The sequence below is a fragment of the Herpailurus yagouaroundi genome, unplaced genomic scaffold (genome assembly GCF_014898765.1).
Source record: "Herpailurus yagouaroundi ecotype Mexico unplaced genomic scaffold, PumYag 141, whole genome shotgun sequence".
Lineage (NCBI taxonomy): Eukaryota > Metazoa > Chordata > Mammalia > Carnivora > Felidae > Herpailurus > Herpailurus yagouaroundi.
This window is the reverse complement of record NW_024412396.1, coordinates 61,725,530-61,741,125: the sequence shown is the minus strand read 5'-3', so window position 1 is coordinate 61,741,125 and position 15,596 is coordinate 61,725,530. Positions and strand designations below refer to the sequence as shown.

The window sequence follows — 15,596 nt, the reverse complement described above, 5'->3', positions numbered from 1 at the left end:
AGTTTGTCTCGTTTGCTAAAAATATATGCAACAATGGCCAGAGATCCACAAAGAAAGTTGAGATGAGACTGCTTTATGGACAGCTAGTGTTCTCAGTAGTAGCATCACTTAGGACTGAGACGTCGCTTAGGATTAAGCGTTAAGCAAAATTGGGCCTAAAGAATTAGTGAAAGAAGGTCAGTGAAGGTTCATCAGAGAAAGCAAAAATCCAAAACTTCTTTGATACTTAACACATGGTCTGATCCGGCTCTTACTCTCCGGGCTCATCTCTGTTATTCTCCCCTTCACTCACTGGACGTCGGCCCCCTGGCCGCCTCTCTGTTCGTCCAATGTAACAGGTTTTCTTGCCTCGGGGCCTTAGCACTCGCTCTTCCCTCTACGTGGGATGATCTTCTTCCCTGATCTTTGCACGCTAGTTCCTTCTCTCATTCAGGTCTCAGAAAAAACAGCACTTTCTCCAAGAAAGCCTTCTCTAAACACAAGGGTAAATAGCCACCCTGCCCCCAGCTCTCCACCACACGTTATTTCTTTAAGCATGCTTACTGTTATCAGCTGTTACCTCACTCACTTGTTTCCAATGAATTGTTGGGTCTCTTCTTCTGAAACATCGGATCCATGAGCAGGAATCCTGTCTGACGAGCTCACTCCCCCCAGGAGAGTATGTGACACACATTAGGGACTCAGTAATTATGGGCTAAATGAATGGTAAATCATTTAAGGGGAAATAAGGTAAATCTTTAAGGGTAAATAAGAGTTTGTAAAGAAGAAAGATATGGGCAGGCATTCTCGTCTGGGAGAACACAAAAGCATATGTAATTGGCACTGAGGAATAAAACAGCTTTAAACTGTATGGAACAGGCCGACTGTAGGCAGGCACAGGTGCGGAAAGCCTAGTGTACCGCATGCTCCATTGGGGAACTTATTCCTGCGGGGAGTGAGGGGCAATGGAAAGATTCCAACCAAAGGTGAAACTGTACTGAGATGGGAGCATGACGTGTGCACGCGAACTTGCAGAGATGAAGACAAGGGAAGGAGAGACACTTACCACCAGGCTAAAGACCTTGTGTTGGGTCTGCCACAGAAATTTTAAGCAAGCCAGGTTGTTATTGGGTTTGGCAAACACCATGTCAGATGGGGTGGATGAATCAGGGCAGGGAGAATGCATAGGAGCTTTATGGATCTCAGGCAACATGTCACTAGGGCCTAAACAAAGATGGTAAAATTAACAATGACTAATAAGGAGCCAAGAGACATTTTAAAGAATCAATAGAACTTGGCTATTGGGGTCAAAGAAAATGGTTGGGTTCCAGTGAGAGCCCTCTTTTAGACTGCAGACTGCAGACTCTGGGTTGTATCCTCATAGGGCAAGAAGAAAGCTTTGGAGCTCTGTGGGGTCCGTTTTATAAGGGCACTAATCTGATTCATGAGGGCCCCATTCTCATGACTCATTACCTCCCAAATATCCCATGTCCTAATACTATCACACTGGGATTCAACATATGAATTTGGAAGGAACACAAGCATCCGGTCCATCACAGTGGCCTTGGCCGTCCCTTTCCTCCCCTGTCCCCTGCCTGTCCTTCGAGGTTGATTCCCCAGCCATCTTGTCATTTCTGGACTCTGTCTCACATCTTCTGACTCACTCTCCACTCCACTCGAGTTAGCCATACTTGATTTCTGTGGTTCACAACCAGGAATCCTGACCGGCTCAGCACCTAATAAACCGAAGAGACTTACAAAAGGAGATCCAAAACAAAAACAAACAAACAAAACTTGAAGATTTTAAAGCAGTGAAAACAGATAAACTTTCTTCTGCGTATACAGTAGTTTCAACTACACTTTTTTTTTTAATGTTTATTTATTTATCTTGAGAGAGAGAGAGAGAGCATGAGTGGGGAGGGGCAGGGAGAGAGGGAGAGAGAATCCCAAGCACACTGTCAGCATAGAGCCCGGCTCGGTACTCAGTCCCATGAACCATGAGATCATGACCTGAGAGGAGATTAAGAGTCGGACACTTACCCGAATGTAACTACAGTTTAAATGGCTCCCAAGCAGAAACCGCTGCATTCAGAACGAATGTTAACAAAAAGCAGCTGAAATAATCACAAGATGCCAGCCGCTTCTGCTCCAACACCCCCGATATGGTTGTGTTTGAAACCAGAGCAACAATCTCCAAGTCTTGTGTAGAATGGATACCCATATATGCCCCGAAAACAGCTGAGATTTCGTTCAAAAGTCATCAGAGGCCCTCAGAGATAGAAGCGGGGCTGTTATATAGCAGTTCAGAAGAGACAGATTGCTACAGAACACAGAAGTAAAGTATTTTTTTTAAAGAAGTGCTTAATTGGTACAGCATGTGATAGGACACGTCCTCCCAGATTTAATGAAGTTTAGATCGTATGACTCAAATTGTGAGGTCATTTGCAAATCAAGTTACTAGATGGCTTTTTTTTTTTTTTTTTTTTTTTTAATGACTCATGTTACCAGGAACTGCTAGGGCACAAGTGATTGCCTGTCTTATCCCTGAAGGGTGTTCCGCTTGTCAGGAAGCAAAACTGCTGGAAAACCGATCACACGTTCTATATAAAATATGGCTTTGTGATGACCACCTCTAGCAGTGGGGGTAAAGGAGAAACTTAGAGGACATGATAAAAAAATAAAAATCCGGTGGAGGTGGAGGTGGAGGTGGAGGAGGGTCGTAACCCTAGAATCTGACCACTTCTCATTTGCCCAGCTCCCGTCTAGGCTTCTGCAGTGTTCTTACACAAGAACTGATGTTCTTATTTTCACTCTTTAGGGTCTATTCTTATCACAGCAGCCAGGGTTCCTTTTAAAACCTAAATCCAGATTATATTCCTAATCAGAATGTAGCAGTGATGCCCCACCTCACTCAGAAAAGCCCTTGCAGGGGCTTATGAGACCCTAATGATCTCTCAGAACACCCCTCCACACACGTATGCGCGGGCGCACACATGGATGCGCACACACACACACACACACACACACACACACACACACACACACCTCTGACCTTACCTTTGCTGCTCTCCCCCTCATACCCTGCAGCCATACTGGTCTGTTTGCAGCTCTCGAACAATACCAAACATGTTTCCGTCCTAAGGCCTTGGCTTGAGCTGTTCCGTCTGCCTGGAACACTCTTCCCTAAGATACCCACTTAGCTTATGCCCTCAACTTTCCTTATGTCTGTGCTCAAATGGCACCTCCACAAGTCTTACCCCATCCTCTCTCTAAAATTGCAACTCGCTACTTTCCCTCCAACCTCCTGGTCCCCCTGCTCTTGTTCTATTTTTCCCTAGCATGTATCTTCTCCTTTATTTGTTGTTACATTTGCTGACTGTTGTCTGTCTCCCCTGGGAGAGCATAAGCCCCATAATCACAAGGATTTTTTGTGTATTTTTTCTCCTACTGTGTCTCCATAGCCTAGAACAGTACTTAGCATTTAGTAGCCGTTCAATAAATAGTTATTGACTAAATGTCTCAAAGGAGAAATAGAGCCGGGCAGAAAATAGTCTTTCTGAGTTTCTAAAACTCTAAGCCCATGGTCAGGAGAAAGGATAGGGTGTAGACAAAATGCACGGGAGACCCTTGAAAGGGAGAGGTTCCTTCCTACTCAGATACTAGAAAATATTTGAGGGGACTGAAGGAAACTGATGAAAGCTGAGTTTGATGAGTTCTGCAGGACTGAGGACAGCCACGTGGACAGGAAGGAGGGAGGTCTCAGTGGCAACCTGTGTGTCTAGATGTTCCCTCCCCAAACCCGGTAGCCTGTAACCAACCCCTGTCCCCCACCTCCAACCCACACCTTCACACAACCCTGAGAAAGCATGGTGATCTCTAAAGACTGATGGGATTTTCACACTATCTCATTGGGATAAAGATAGAACTCATAACCGAGTTGAGTTACCTAAAAATAAAATTCTGTTTCCTTCATGCCAACGTTCCAACCTGCCTCATTTTATATCATGTCAAAACGATCACTAATATTTGAAGGAATGGAATGAATTTCAAAGACATTTTGGTCATGTGCCAGGCAGAGCCCAACTTTGTCCCCAGGAGTCTGGGACAGGCATTGTGTGTCCTCTGCTGACCTTGAGTGCACTTCTGCAGGAAAATTAGACGCATTAGGTGCTGCACACAGCTGAGTGATTGCCATGGCAACCAAAGGCCCATCACCTGAGCTTTAGTCAAACTGCTTTATCAGGAGGGAATTGCAGACCAGCTCAGAAAATGGAAGATGGAAAATTCATATTCTCTCTCATTTTCTCTTCTTTTCTCACGTTTTGGTACTGGAGTTCTAAACGTGGCCCATCCCGTCTCTTCCTAAAATTATTCTGAATGCCTTTTTATTTCCATCTCTGAGTTGTTGTCTGATTCATGGATCCTTGCACTTGATGAGGTGAGGGATTGGGATAGAATTAGCACACAGCATTTCCCTCAGGGGTCACCCTGCCATGTCGCACGTGGGCAAGGCTGGCAGAATGACGATATGTCCCTGAAGAGGCCACTCGGGAGCAAGCAAATCTCTGGTCTGTTGAAGGGGATCCACGACCCTGTCGTTCTGTTGTCTGGAGGCGACCATAACCAAGATAGAAGAGTTGTCATGTCAGGCTGTTTCTGGACGTGGAGCTGTGTTAATGAATAAGTGATGGCTTGCCCAGATCCTCATGGGTTTTATTTCTCTCTGATCTATCACTTAAAGTAGGAGACAGTAAACATGAAATCACAGGGAATACAGTTCAGGTGATGGGTCCCTAGGTTACTATGGTGATTACTCTGCTATGAATCAATGTCCTTTCTAAAAACAGTTCTAACGCCTTAATAAGCCTAAGCATCAACCACAGAACGTGTCTACGATGTTTATGCCTGGGACCCTTCCCCACAATCTGATTTAGTAGGGATGGATAGACGGCCTAGCAATTTGTGTTTTTAAAAAGGACACCCTTCCCAGGGCACCTGGGTGGCTCAGGCAGTTGAGCATCCGACTTCAGCTCAGGTCATGATCTCATGGTTTTGATTTCGAGTCCCACATCGGGCTTCCTGCTGTTAGCACAGAGCCTGCCTCGGATCCTCTGTACCCCCCTCTCTCTGCCCCTCCCCTGCTCACACTGTTACTCTCAAAACTGAACAAACATTAAAAATAAAGCCAAAAAAAAACCTTCCCCAGGAGATTCTCATTCAGACGGTCTTCACACAACATTGTAAGAAACACAGCACACTCAAAAGCCTTCCCCATGAGTAAGATTAAGCTGTATTAGTACAGGTTTGGCAACATGCTAATGAGTCTCAGCTGACTTTGGGGTAGGACAACATGGCTACAGTAGGGTCAGCTACTTAAGTATGTGTTCTTGAGCCACTTCCAAGCCCTCGATTTTCTTGTCCATATTTCCTTTATACAGGGGGTATCTGGTATCTGCTTATGAGTGAGCACCTGATACAAAATGACTAACCCCTGAATGTCAAACATACGCACAGACAGGCAAAGAAAAGTTAATTCCAGATTGGTTCATATGAAAATAGATATTACTATTTCAAAAACCTTATAATAATGATTTGGGCGAGAAGATTCCTATTCTCATATAGAAGGAAAGACCAATCTCCTAGTTTGATGTTAAGATTGCATTAAAAAATGGATTTTATATTTTCAAGTCTCCGTAGCTGTTGAGATAAGGAGTCATATAAGTTTTATGGAAACTTTTGTTACTTTACCTTAAGGGTATATACACACACACATTTTGGTGTGAAAGACATAAAATCATTACATATATGGTTATACTGGGCTGCAGAACAGTGGATGGAATTGAATTAATTGTTAGAATTTAATCAAACCTTTTGCTAATTATCCCTTGGAAAAGAGAAAACTTGTGGGTCAGTTATACCATGTGAGCAAAATTATGGGTTTCAAAAGGCAAAAAAAAAAGGAAAAAGAAAAAATTGGATCATGGAATTTTAGTTTGGAAAAGCCCTTAGAGATGCTGCATTCCTATTATTTACACTCACAGATTTTGATCGTGACACCTGGGCAAAATTCGCAGCACACCTGGGTTGTAGCATTGCATTAGAGCTTTATCATGCTGATGATAACTTCAAATAGGTTCGCTTGAATTCAAGTGTCTTTGTCATTTAGGTTTTAGTTGTTTGTTGTTTCTTCATTTTTCATTATTTGGATTTGACTTCTACAAGTATATTTCAAATTCTGTTTTGCTTTTTTGCTTGTTTTGTTTTGCTTTTGAGAATGGGGTCAGATGGAGGGAGTTGTTTGAAATAATGGAAAAACAAGCCGACACCAAGACTTTAGCAAAAAAAAAAAAAAAAAAAAAAAAAAACCACAATAATAATAAGGGATAATAAGGCTGTCTTAACTCTACTGTTGTAACAAAATACCATGCACTAGGTGGCTTAAAGAACAGACGTTTATTTACAGTTCTTGAGGTTGGGAAGTCCTAATTTAAGGTGCCAGCAGATTCCATTACTGGCGAGGTCCCTCCTCCTGGCTCACATAAGTATGCCTTATCACTGTGTGCTCACATGGTTGAGAGAGAGAGTGGTGGTCTTTTGCTCTTCTCATCCTCATGACCCCATCGAAACCTAGTCACCTCCCAGAGGCCCCACCTCCCAATACCATCATACTGGGTGGTTAGGGCTTCCACATATGAATTTGGTGGGGAGCACATTCGGTCCATAGCAATGGCCTTGCACAGAAAGCATTCAACATGGCTCAGAACACCTGGTCCCTCTGGCTGTGGTGGTGTTGAGCCAGGCCTTCAACATCCTGAGCAGTGTCCTCATCTGAGACATGAAGGGGAGGGACCAAACACTTTGCACAAGCTCTTCTGACTCCCAAATGCTATGACTTCATGAGAAACTAGTGCCTGGCTCCTGGTAATCACTCCAGAAACATGTCTGAATGAGTGATTACTTGGATTAGGTGCCCATAAAGAGAAAGAAATCCCCTCACCTCTACAAGCTTCCAGAGCCTGGATCAACCAGGCACACTTTTAAAGGCAAAAGACATTATCCAGCTGCGGAGCACATTGTTAAGGTTTATGTGCCAGGTTGTCTTAGAGGAAGATGTTTCAACTTTTTCCTTTTAGCAATTCTCTTTACATAAACTCAAAAGGCAACACATTTTCCGGAATATATGATAAAGTTTATGGTTTCTTTTTTCTAGGCTTTTCCACAAAGCCTAATGTAACCCTGGCTAAGGAATCATCTTAGGTTCGTAGATTTCAGGGGCATCTGCTCTGGACCCCATGTTGATTTCATCTGCCTTTTGGAATCTCCTACAAACTCTGACATTTCCCATTTAACTCTCAGCCCAATTCCTAGTTATTTTAGGTCAACATCCTATGCTTTGGTTAACTCAGCTTGAAGCAAAGCTATCTCAACTTCAGATGAGATTTTCCACACATTTTGAGGATTTAACCATAGGAAATATGCCTATACTTCATATTTGAGTTATACTGAAGAAGGGATACAATACAATACAATACAGCGCCTAGCATAGTAAGGGTTTGTTGAATAAATAACTGCCATCTAAATATTCATCCCAAGACAAACCTTTCCCCACTGTCCACGAATGTCCCTTCACCTGCCAGCCATTCCTGCCCCAGTTCACCACAAAGGCATGGGCCACTATTCACACAGATTCTGCCACATACATAATAGCCCTAATTCCTCCCAGCAGGCTTCTGTTACTGCCATGTGGACTTAACTGTAAACATGGCCCCTGGCTGCCTGTGTATTTTTCCTCTGAGTCAGAGCCCTTTATCAAGAACACAAAAAAGAGGGTGAGGAGGAGGTTCATTTTTCCAGGCCCTGTGGGGTGTGCAGCCGGTGACTTTCCAATTTGCAGAAGGGAACTTCAGTCTCTCTTTTATTAGTACACTTCCCCGTCATGACCTGCTGTGCCCAGAGCAGCATTCTACCCTCCATAACCTATCAAGATATTTGCTCTGAAGATTACCCGAAAATCCCCTTCCAAAGAAGGCTGGCCCCAACAAAGGTGATGGGAAATGACAGACTTCATTCGGAGAATTAGACCATTATACCCCATCTGCATCATCCTCTGTGGTGGGATGACTAGTGTCTTCCAAATATTCATGCCCACCCAAAACCTCAGAATACTGCCTATATAGAAAAGGGTCTTTTGCAGATGTAATTGGTTAAGACAAGGTCATGTTGTATTAAAGTGGGTCCTAAATCCAATTACTGATGTCCTTATAAGAAGAGGAGAGGACACGTACAGACCTGAAGGGAAGGAAACCACGTGACAGTAAAGGTGGAGTCTGGAGTGACACAACTACCAGCCAAGGAATGCCAAGGATTGCCTGCCTTTGAGGAAGACTTCAGAGGCAGCAGAGCCTTGCTGACAGCTTGATTTTGGATGTCTTCCTGCCCTGTGGGATCCCCCAAATGAAAGCATAATAAGATAAGACAACATGGTTCTAGATTTTGTGCCATGCCATTGTAGGTCAACAAAGGCTTGGACCTTTATGGGGGTTGGTGTGGATCGAGAGAAGGACGGAAAAGATGGCACACACTGGCTAACTGAGCTAGATGTTACCACGTTAAGACTGAAGGGTTTCAAATTACACAGGCGAAGTCTGGAAAACATTAGAGACTTAAATTGAGGATGCCTCTAAATATTAAGAATAACTACTAAAAAGACACAGATAGAACTTGTAAAACTCCCAAATCAGTAGAAAGAAGCTAAAGGGAATGTTATCTGACTCTCCTCTGGGACACCTCAATTCCTCTCTGCCTTTCAGTTCTAGTGCCATCACCATGTGAGAAAGCCAGACCAGTCCTGCCTGGCCAAGGAATTGGCTACTCTGCTCCCAATTGCAAGGAGGGGAGAGGCTGAGGGGATGGGAGGGGAGGGGAGGGGGATATGTTGTTTAAACCTGTCTGCAGATAGGGAGCAGATATGTCCAAGAGAGATCATGGGTCCTGCTGGAACCATAAAAATATGTCTATTCATGTAGTTGATCGATGCAGCTTACATGAGGCCCCGTGAGTATAAAGATGGTTTCTGTATTTTTTTTTAATTTTTTTTAACGTTTATTTATTTTTGAGACAGAGACAGAGCATGAACGGGGGAGGGTCAGAGAGAGGGAGACACAGAATCTGAAACAGGCTACAGGCTCTGAACTGTCAGCACAGAGTCCGACGTGGGGCTCGAACTCACAGACCGCAAGATCATGACCTGAGACGAAGTTGGCCGCTTAACTGACTGAGCCACCCAGGCACCCCTGTTTCTGTATTTTAAAGCAAATAGAAGATATTGATTTCCCAAATGGTATCTACATAGCAACTTTTAGGATCTTCAGATTAATTTGCAATTAAAAAAAAGAATATGATCCCCCCACCATATATACACCTACACACACACACACACACACACCAAGAAAACACTCCGCAGAACCCCAAAGGTGTAATGTGTGTGGCACCATGTGGGCAGAAATGGATGTGTGAACAAAGCCAGCACAGAAAGTGTCTCGAAACACTTATTCATCCTCCCACCCCCTTCCAAACACATTGTGTTGAGTTTACAGCTTTGAAAATGTAATTAACACTTTTATTCATGGGAGAGTAGGCCCTAAGAATTTTAACAGGATGTACTAGAAACAGATTCAGATCTCAATGAGCAATGGTTGACCTGAAGGATAAACCAAGTATACCCACCATTTTCTGGGCTCCTAGGAACCTGGATACCATCATGGGCTTAGGTCAACCTTTCTTTGAATCCTGCTGTCATTGTTGTCATATCCCTGTATCACATTTGAAAATTAAACTCCACCGAGTACAGCTCCAAGCATACCATGATGAAAGCCCAGAAAAACTATTTGAATAAATGGGATCTAAAGCTTTCTGTCTCTTTGCTGTGATAACTTCACCAGCCACACTCACGGTTTGGGGATCGGCAAGAGCAATGCCCCTGCCAAAGTGGCTGCTTTTATGGTATGAGCTTAGGTATGCCATGGAGCTCCTCTTGCCCTCAGATATCTCTCGGATAATTCTGCCATAATGCCTGAAATCCCATGTAAAATTACATGTATTTTACTTAGGAGGGAGAAACATATAAACCTCCAACATTAAAGAGAAATCTGACATCACCTTGAGGGAAGACAGAACTGGCAAGTATTGGTGAAGGGACACAAAGGTCTAGAATAGGAGATACTGCCAGGCAGGGCAGGGCAGGACCCCAAGACCTGACTGCTGGGAAAGGAGGCAAGGTGAGCCAGAGCGGGAGAGGAGGCACTAAACAAGGCAAACTTCATCCACTTAATTCTTCTCCCTAGAGCTGAGAAAATAGAAGGATGGTGTGGGTACTGCTGAGGAAACCACAGGCTAAATTATAGACCTTCATCCTGGAACAACTACTTTGTGTGAAGATGTGAGGGATATATTATTTTTGTATTAAAACAAATACAGATATGCTTTGGAGTTAGTTGCAAGATCCACATAGCTATTTTAAAGACAACAAACCAGAAGGCTCCACCTTCAAATGCCATGCTCACCATGGACTCTTGGGGTGACCTAGACTAGAACTTTCTCAGCTCTTGTCATCTTGCCTGCCCCTATGTCACTGTGCACCTGGAAAAGCTGCTTGCTGAAAATCTTCAAGGATATGAAACTAAGGAGCTTTGTCCTGGGAAATCAGTATCAAGACCTGAGAATCAGTACAGCCCTGAGAATACATGTTCTTTTCAATGGAAGTCGCTGAGAAATTTTTTTCTGATTGGAAATCCATTATAAAGGGGCATAAAACCAAAATAACCCCTCTATAAACCTGGCAGGTCAGAATGGAAGAGATGTAATGCCTCCTGTCTCTGTTGCAGCCATTTGGGATTTTTTTCTTGCTTCCTTTCCAACGAATGAACATCTTCCATGCTTACTCGGTGTAACGAAACTAAGACGTGCTCAACGCTGGCTGAGGCGACGACTTCCGGTCACAAGACTCCCTAGCCTGGGAAGTTTAAAATACTCAGCTTTGCCTTTCAGTTAGTGTCTACGCTATTAGCAGGCTGCATGGTTGGGAAAGTGGAAATGTATTGGTATAGTGGGGAGTAGAGGTATTTAAGTCCTCAAACTCTGTCTTATAAATGTGTGGCTATGGCAGGGGTGGGGGTGCATTATATGTCTGTGAACTTTGTGTTTCTCATCTGTAAGATAGAGATCCAAACTGCTGGACTGCTAGCCCCACAGGGTTGCTGAGAGTGTTAGAGAAGATCATGGAAGCACATTGTGACTCATAGAACTCATGGAACTATCAGGACACAGTCTGATGGGAGACCTCTCATTGCATGTGGACCATTTGTTGCATCACATCTTGATGTTTATCGCGTTCATGGAGAGCTGCCACCTTGTCTTCTACTTTTGCCACCTTATCTGTTCTTAACTGGCTGAAAGGAGACAGCACACCAAGAGGCTGAGATTCCCAGTTCTGCCTTTTACTATCGAGTGCCCTTGGACACAGTATGTAACACCCCTGAGGTTATCGCCAGGAAAATAGGAATCATGACTGTTAACTTGGGGAGTTGTAAAGATTGCAAGCAATGAACACTTAATACATAGTCATTACCTATCATTATGATGTCCTCTCTCCCCACCTCTGTTCACAAGTATTTCATGAGGGTCTCAAAAGGTAATCTGGATCCTTCAGTTTGAAGGCCTCTCTCTAGGGGCGCCTGGGTGGCGCAGTCGGTTGAGCGTCCGACTTCAGCCAGGTCACGATCTCGCGGTCCGTGAGTTTGAGCCCTGCGTCGGGCTCTGGGCTGATGGCTCAGAGCCTGGAGCCTGTTTCCGATTCTGTGTCTCCCTCTCTCTCTCTGCCCCTCCCCCGTTCATGCTCTGTCTCTCTCTGTCCCAAAAAAATAAATAAACGTTGAAGGCCTCTCTCTAAAGAAAGCTGGGACCCTTCCCATTGGAGCTTTACTGGACACCTCCCATTTGAGTGATAGTAATAGGTGGAATTTTTTTTAATTTTTTAAATGTTTGTTTGTTTTTGAGAGAGAGATAGAGTGAGCAGGGGAAGGGCAGAGACAGAGGGGGAGACTCAGAATCCCAAGCAGTCTCCAGGCTCCGAGCCATCAGCACAGAACCCAGTGTGGGGCTTGAACCCATGAACCATGAGATCATGACCTGAGCCAAAGTCAGAGGCTTAACTGACAGAGCCACCCAGCCACCCCTATGTGGATTCTTTAATAGCTACAGGTCTATTTGGATTATCTATTCTTGAAGGTGCTTCAATAGTTTGTGTCTTTTTTTTTTTTTTTTTTGAGGGAGGGAGGGAGGGGGGGAAAGAAGAGAATCTTAAGCAGGCTCTATGCTCAGTGTGTAGCCAGAGGCGAGGCTTGATCTTATGACTGTGAGATCATGACCTGAGCTGAAATAGGGAACCAGATACTTAACCAACTGAGCCACCCAGATGCCCCAATAGTTTGTGTCTTTTGAGGAATTTAAAGGTAAAGGTGCTCTTAGAAACCACCTGGCGTGCTGGCTTCGGCAGCACATATACTAAAATTGGAACGATACAGAGAAGATTAGCATGGCCACTGTGCAAGGATGACACACAAATCTGTGAAGCATTCCATATTAGAAAGAAAGAAAGAAAGAAAGAAAGAAAGAAAGAAACCAACCACCTGGAAAATTGGTTCTCAAACTTTAGATACATCAGGCTACCCACAGCCTCCCCCTAGACTCTAATTCTAATGTTGTAACAAATATTATAATGGAAAAAACTGTCACCTGGGTAAGTATCACTGTTTTTATTTCCCCCAAATTCCTGTTTCATGAAATACAAAATATCACATAACTAGTAGCCCTGCGTTGTTTTTTTTTTTTTTTAAGACAGCAATCTTCTTAAAACTGTTTGTTGCAAGCCATGATTAGTGAAGCACCATCTGTGACAGTCAGTGTTCTTTTCATGAGTTGGGACTATCTAGGCAAATTTTTATGCATTTGAGTGCAAATGGGAAAGAGAAAAGGGTGAAACCAAGCAGAGATGTGGCATATACTATCTGATCAGATGCATGTACTGTGCAGTTGGGAAATTTTTATTATTATCTAATGTAAATATATTCATTTTCACACCCTTCCTAGAAAACTTAATTTAAAATCTCTGTCTTTATCTTCTCCAACTGATCCTCAACATTGCCTCCAGATCAATTCTTACAAAACACCTGCCTCCTCTTCAACCTGAACTCAGGTAAAGCTTGAACTCCTTAACTAGGGAATCAAAACCTTCTATATTCTGGCACAAGAACAGACACTCGGATCAATGGAATAGAGTAGAGAACCCAGAAATGGACCCACAAACATATGGCCAACTAATCTTTGACAAAGCAGGAAAGAATATCCAATGGAATAAAGACAGTCTCTTCAGCAAGTGGTGCTGGGAAAACTGGACAGCGACATGCAGAAGAATGAACCTGGACCACTTTCTTCACCGTACACAAAAATAAACTCAAAATGGATGAAAGACCTAAATGTAAGACAGGAAGCCATCAAAACCCTCAAGGAGAAAGCAGACAAAAACCTCTTTGATCTTGCCCACAGCAACTTCTTACTCAACACGTCTCTGGAGGCAAGGAAAACAAAAGCAAAAATGAACTACTGGGACCTCATCAAAATAAAAAGCTTCTGCACAGCGAAGGAAACAATGAGCAAAACTAAAAGGCAACCGACAGAATGGGAGAAGACATTTGCAAAGGACATATCAGATAAAGGGTTAGTATCCAAAATCTATAAAGAACTTACCAAACACAACACCCAAAAAACAAATAATCCAGTGAAGAAATGGGCGAAAGACATGAATAGACACTTCTCCAAAGAAGACATCCAGATGGCCAACCGACACATGAAAAAATGCTCAACATCACTCATCATCAGGGAAATACAAATCAAAACCACAATGAGATGCCACCTTACACCTGTCAGAATGGCTAACATTAACAACTCAGGCAACAACAGATGTTGGCAAGGATGTGGAGAGAGAGGATCTCTTTTGCATTGTTGGTGGGAATGCAAGCTGGTGCAGCCACTCTGGAAAACAGGATGGAGGTTCCTCAAAAAACTAAAAATAGAACTACCCTATGACCCAGCAATTGCACTACTAAGCATTTATCCATGGGATACAGGTGTACTATTTCGAAGGGACACATGCACCCCCATGTTTATAGGAGCACTATCAACAATAGCCAAAGCATGGAAAGAGCCCAAATGTCCATCGATGGATGAATGGATAAAGAAAATATACAATGGAATATTACTCAGCAATCAAAAAGAATGAAATCTTGCCATTTGCAACTATGTGGATGGAACTGGAGGGTATTATGCTAAGTGAAATTAGTCAGAGAAAGACAAAAATCATATGACTTCACTCATATGAGGACTTTAAGAGATAAAACAGATGAACATAAGGGAAGGCAGACAAAAATAATATAAAAACAGGGAGGGGGACAAAACAGAAGAGACTCATTAATATGGAGAAAAAACTGAGGGTTGCTGGAGTGGTTGTGGGAGGGGCGGATGGGCTAAATGGGTAAGGGGCATTAAGGAATCTACTCCTGAAATCATTGTTTCACTAGATGCTAACTAATTTGGATGCAAATTTTAAAAAATAATAAAAATAAAAATAAAATAAAATAAAGTAAAATAAAATAAAATTCTATGTTAAAAATTAAAAAAAAAAAACCTTCTATGTTCCATTTCTTTCTGTGCCTCCAAATTTTGTTCTCCTTCCCAGCCTACTCCTGCTGCTACTGCCCAACTCCCATTCAGACAAATTTATATTCTAGCGCCCCCCAAATATGTTCACCCACTAGCATTCCCTGGCCTCTCCCTAGCCCCTCTCTCCTTTGACTGCTCACAGTACTACTCCGCCTGACATTAATATAGTATGGTGTATCTTTTCTTATACTTGTAACCTACTCATGTCTTCACATTTTAATGTGTGGTTTTTCCAGAGAGTAGGTTTTGTGATTTGGCAGGTAGATTGTCCAATCTGAAAATCTCTGCCTTTTAGCTGAGAAAATTGCGTTTAATTTAGACCATGCTATGGACCAAATTGTGCCCTCCCAAATTTAACCCCTGACAAGACTACCTTCCAGATAGGGCTTCAAGGAGGTAATTAAAGTTAAATGAGCTTTTAAGGGTGGGACATTAATTCAATACAGCCGGTACCCTTGGAAAACGAGAAAGACGCACCAGAACTCTCTTTCTCTCTGCCACGTGAGGACACAGCAAGAGGGCAGCCACTCACAAGTCAGGAGGAAAGCTCTCACCAGGAAGGGAATTGGCTGGCTCCTTGATCTTGGACTTCCCAGGCTCCAGAACGGTAAGAAAATAAATTTCTGTTGTTTAAGCCACCCGGTCTGTGGTGGGCTTGTCATGACAGCCATTTACATTTAATACAATTATTGATACGGTTAACTTTAAATCTACCATACTGTTTGTTTATAGTTTGTGCGTCTCTTCTCTGTTCCCTTTCTTCTCTTTTCTGCTTTCCTTTGTTCTCTGCATGGTACAAGCACACTGTTGTGGGATTTCAGAGGCAGGGGACAATTAGGGCG

General features: G+C 43.1%; 1 non-coding gene across 1 annotated transcript; it reads left to right on the top strand.

Moving 5' to 3' along the window:
* Nucleotides 1–12,516: 12,516 nt before the first annotated feature.
* On the top strand, nt 12,517–12,623 carry LOC121032560 (U6 spliceosomal RNA). Its single transcript, XR_005791370.1, has one exon. It is a non-coding gene; the product is annotated as a U6 spliceosomal RNA (small nuclear RNA).
* Nucleotides 12,624–15,596: the final 2,973 nt, after the last annotated feature.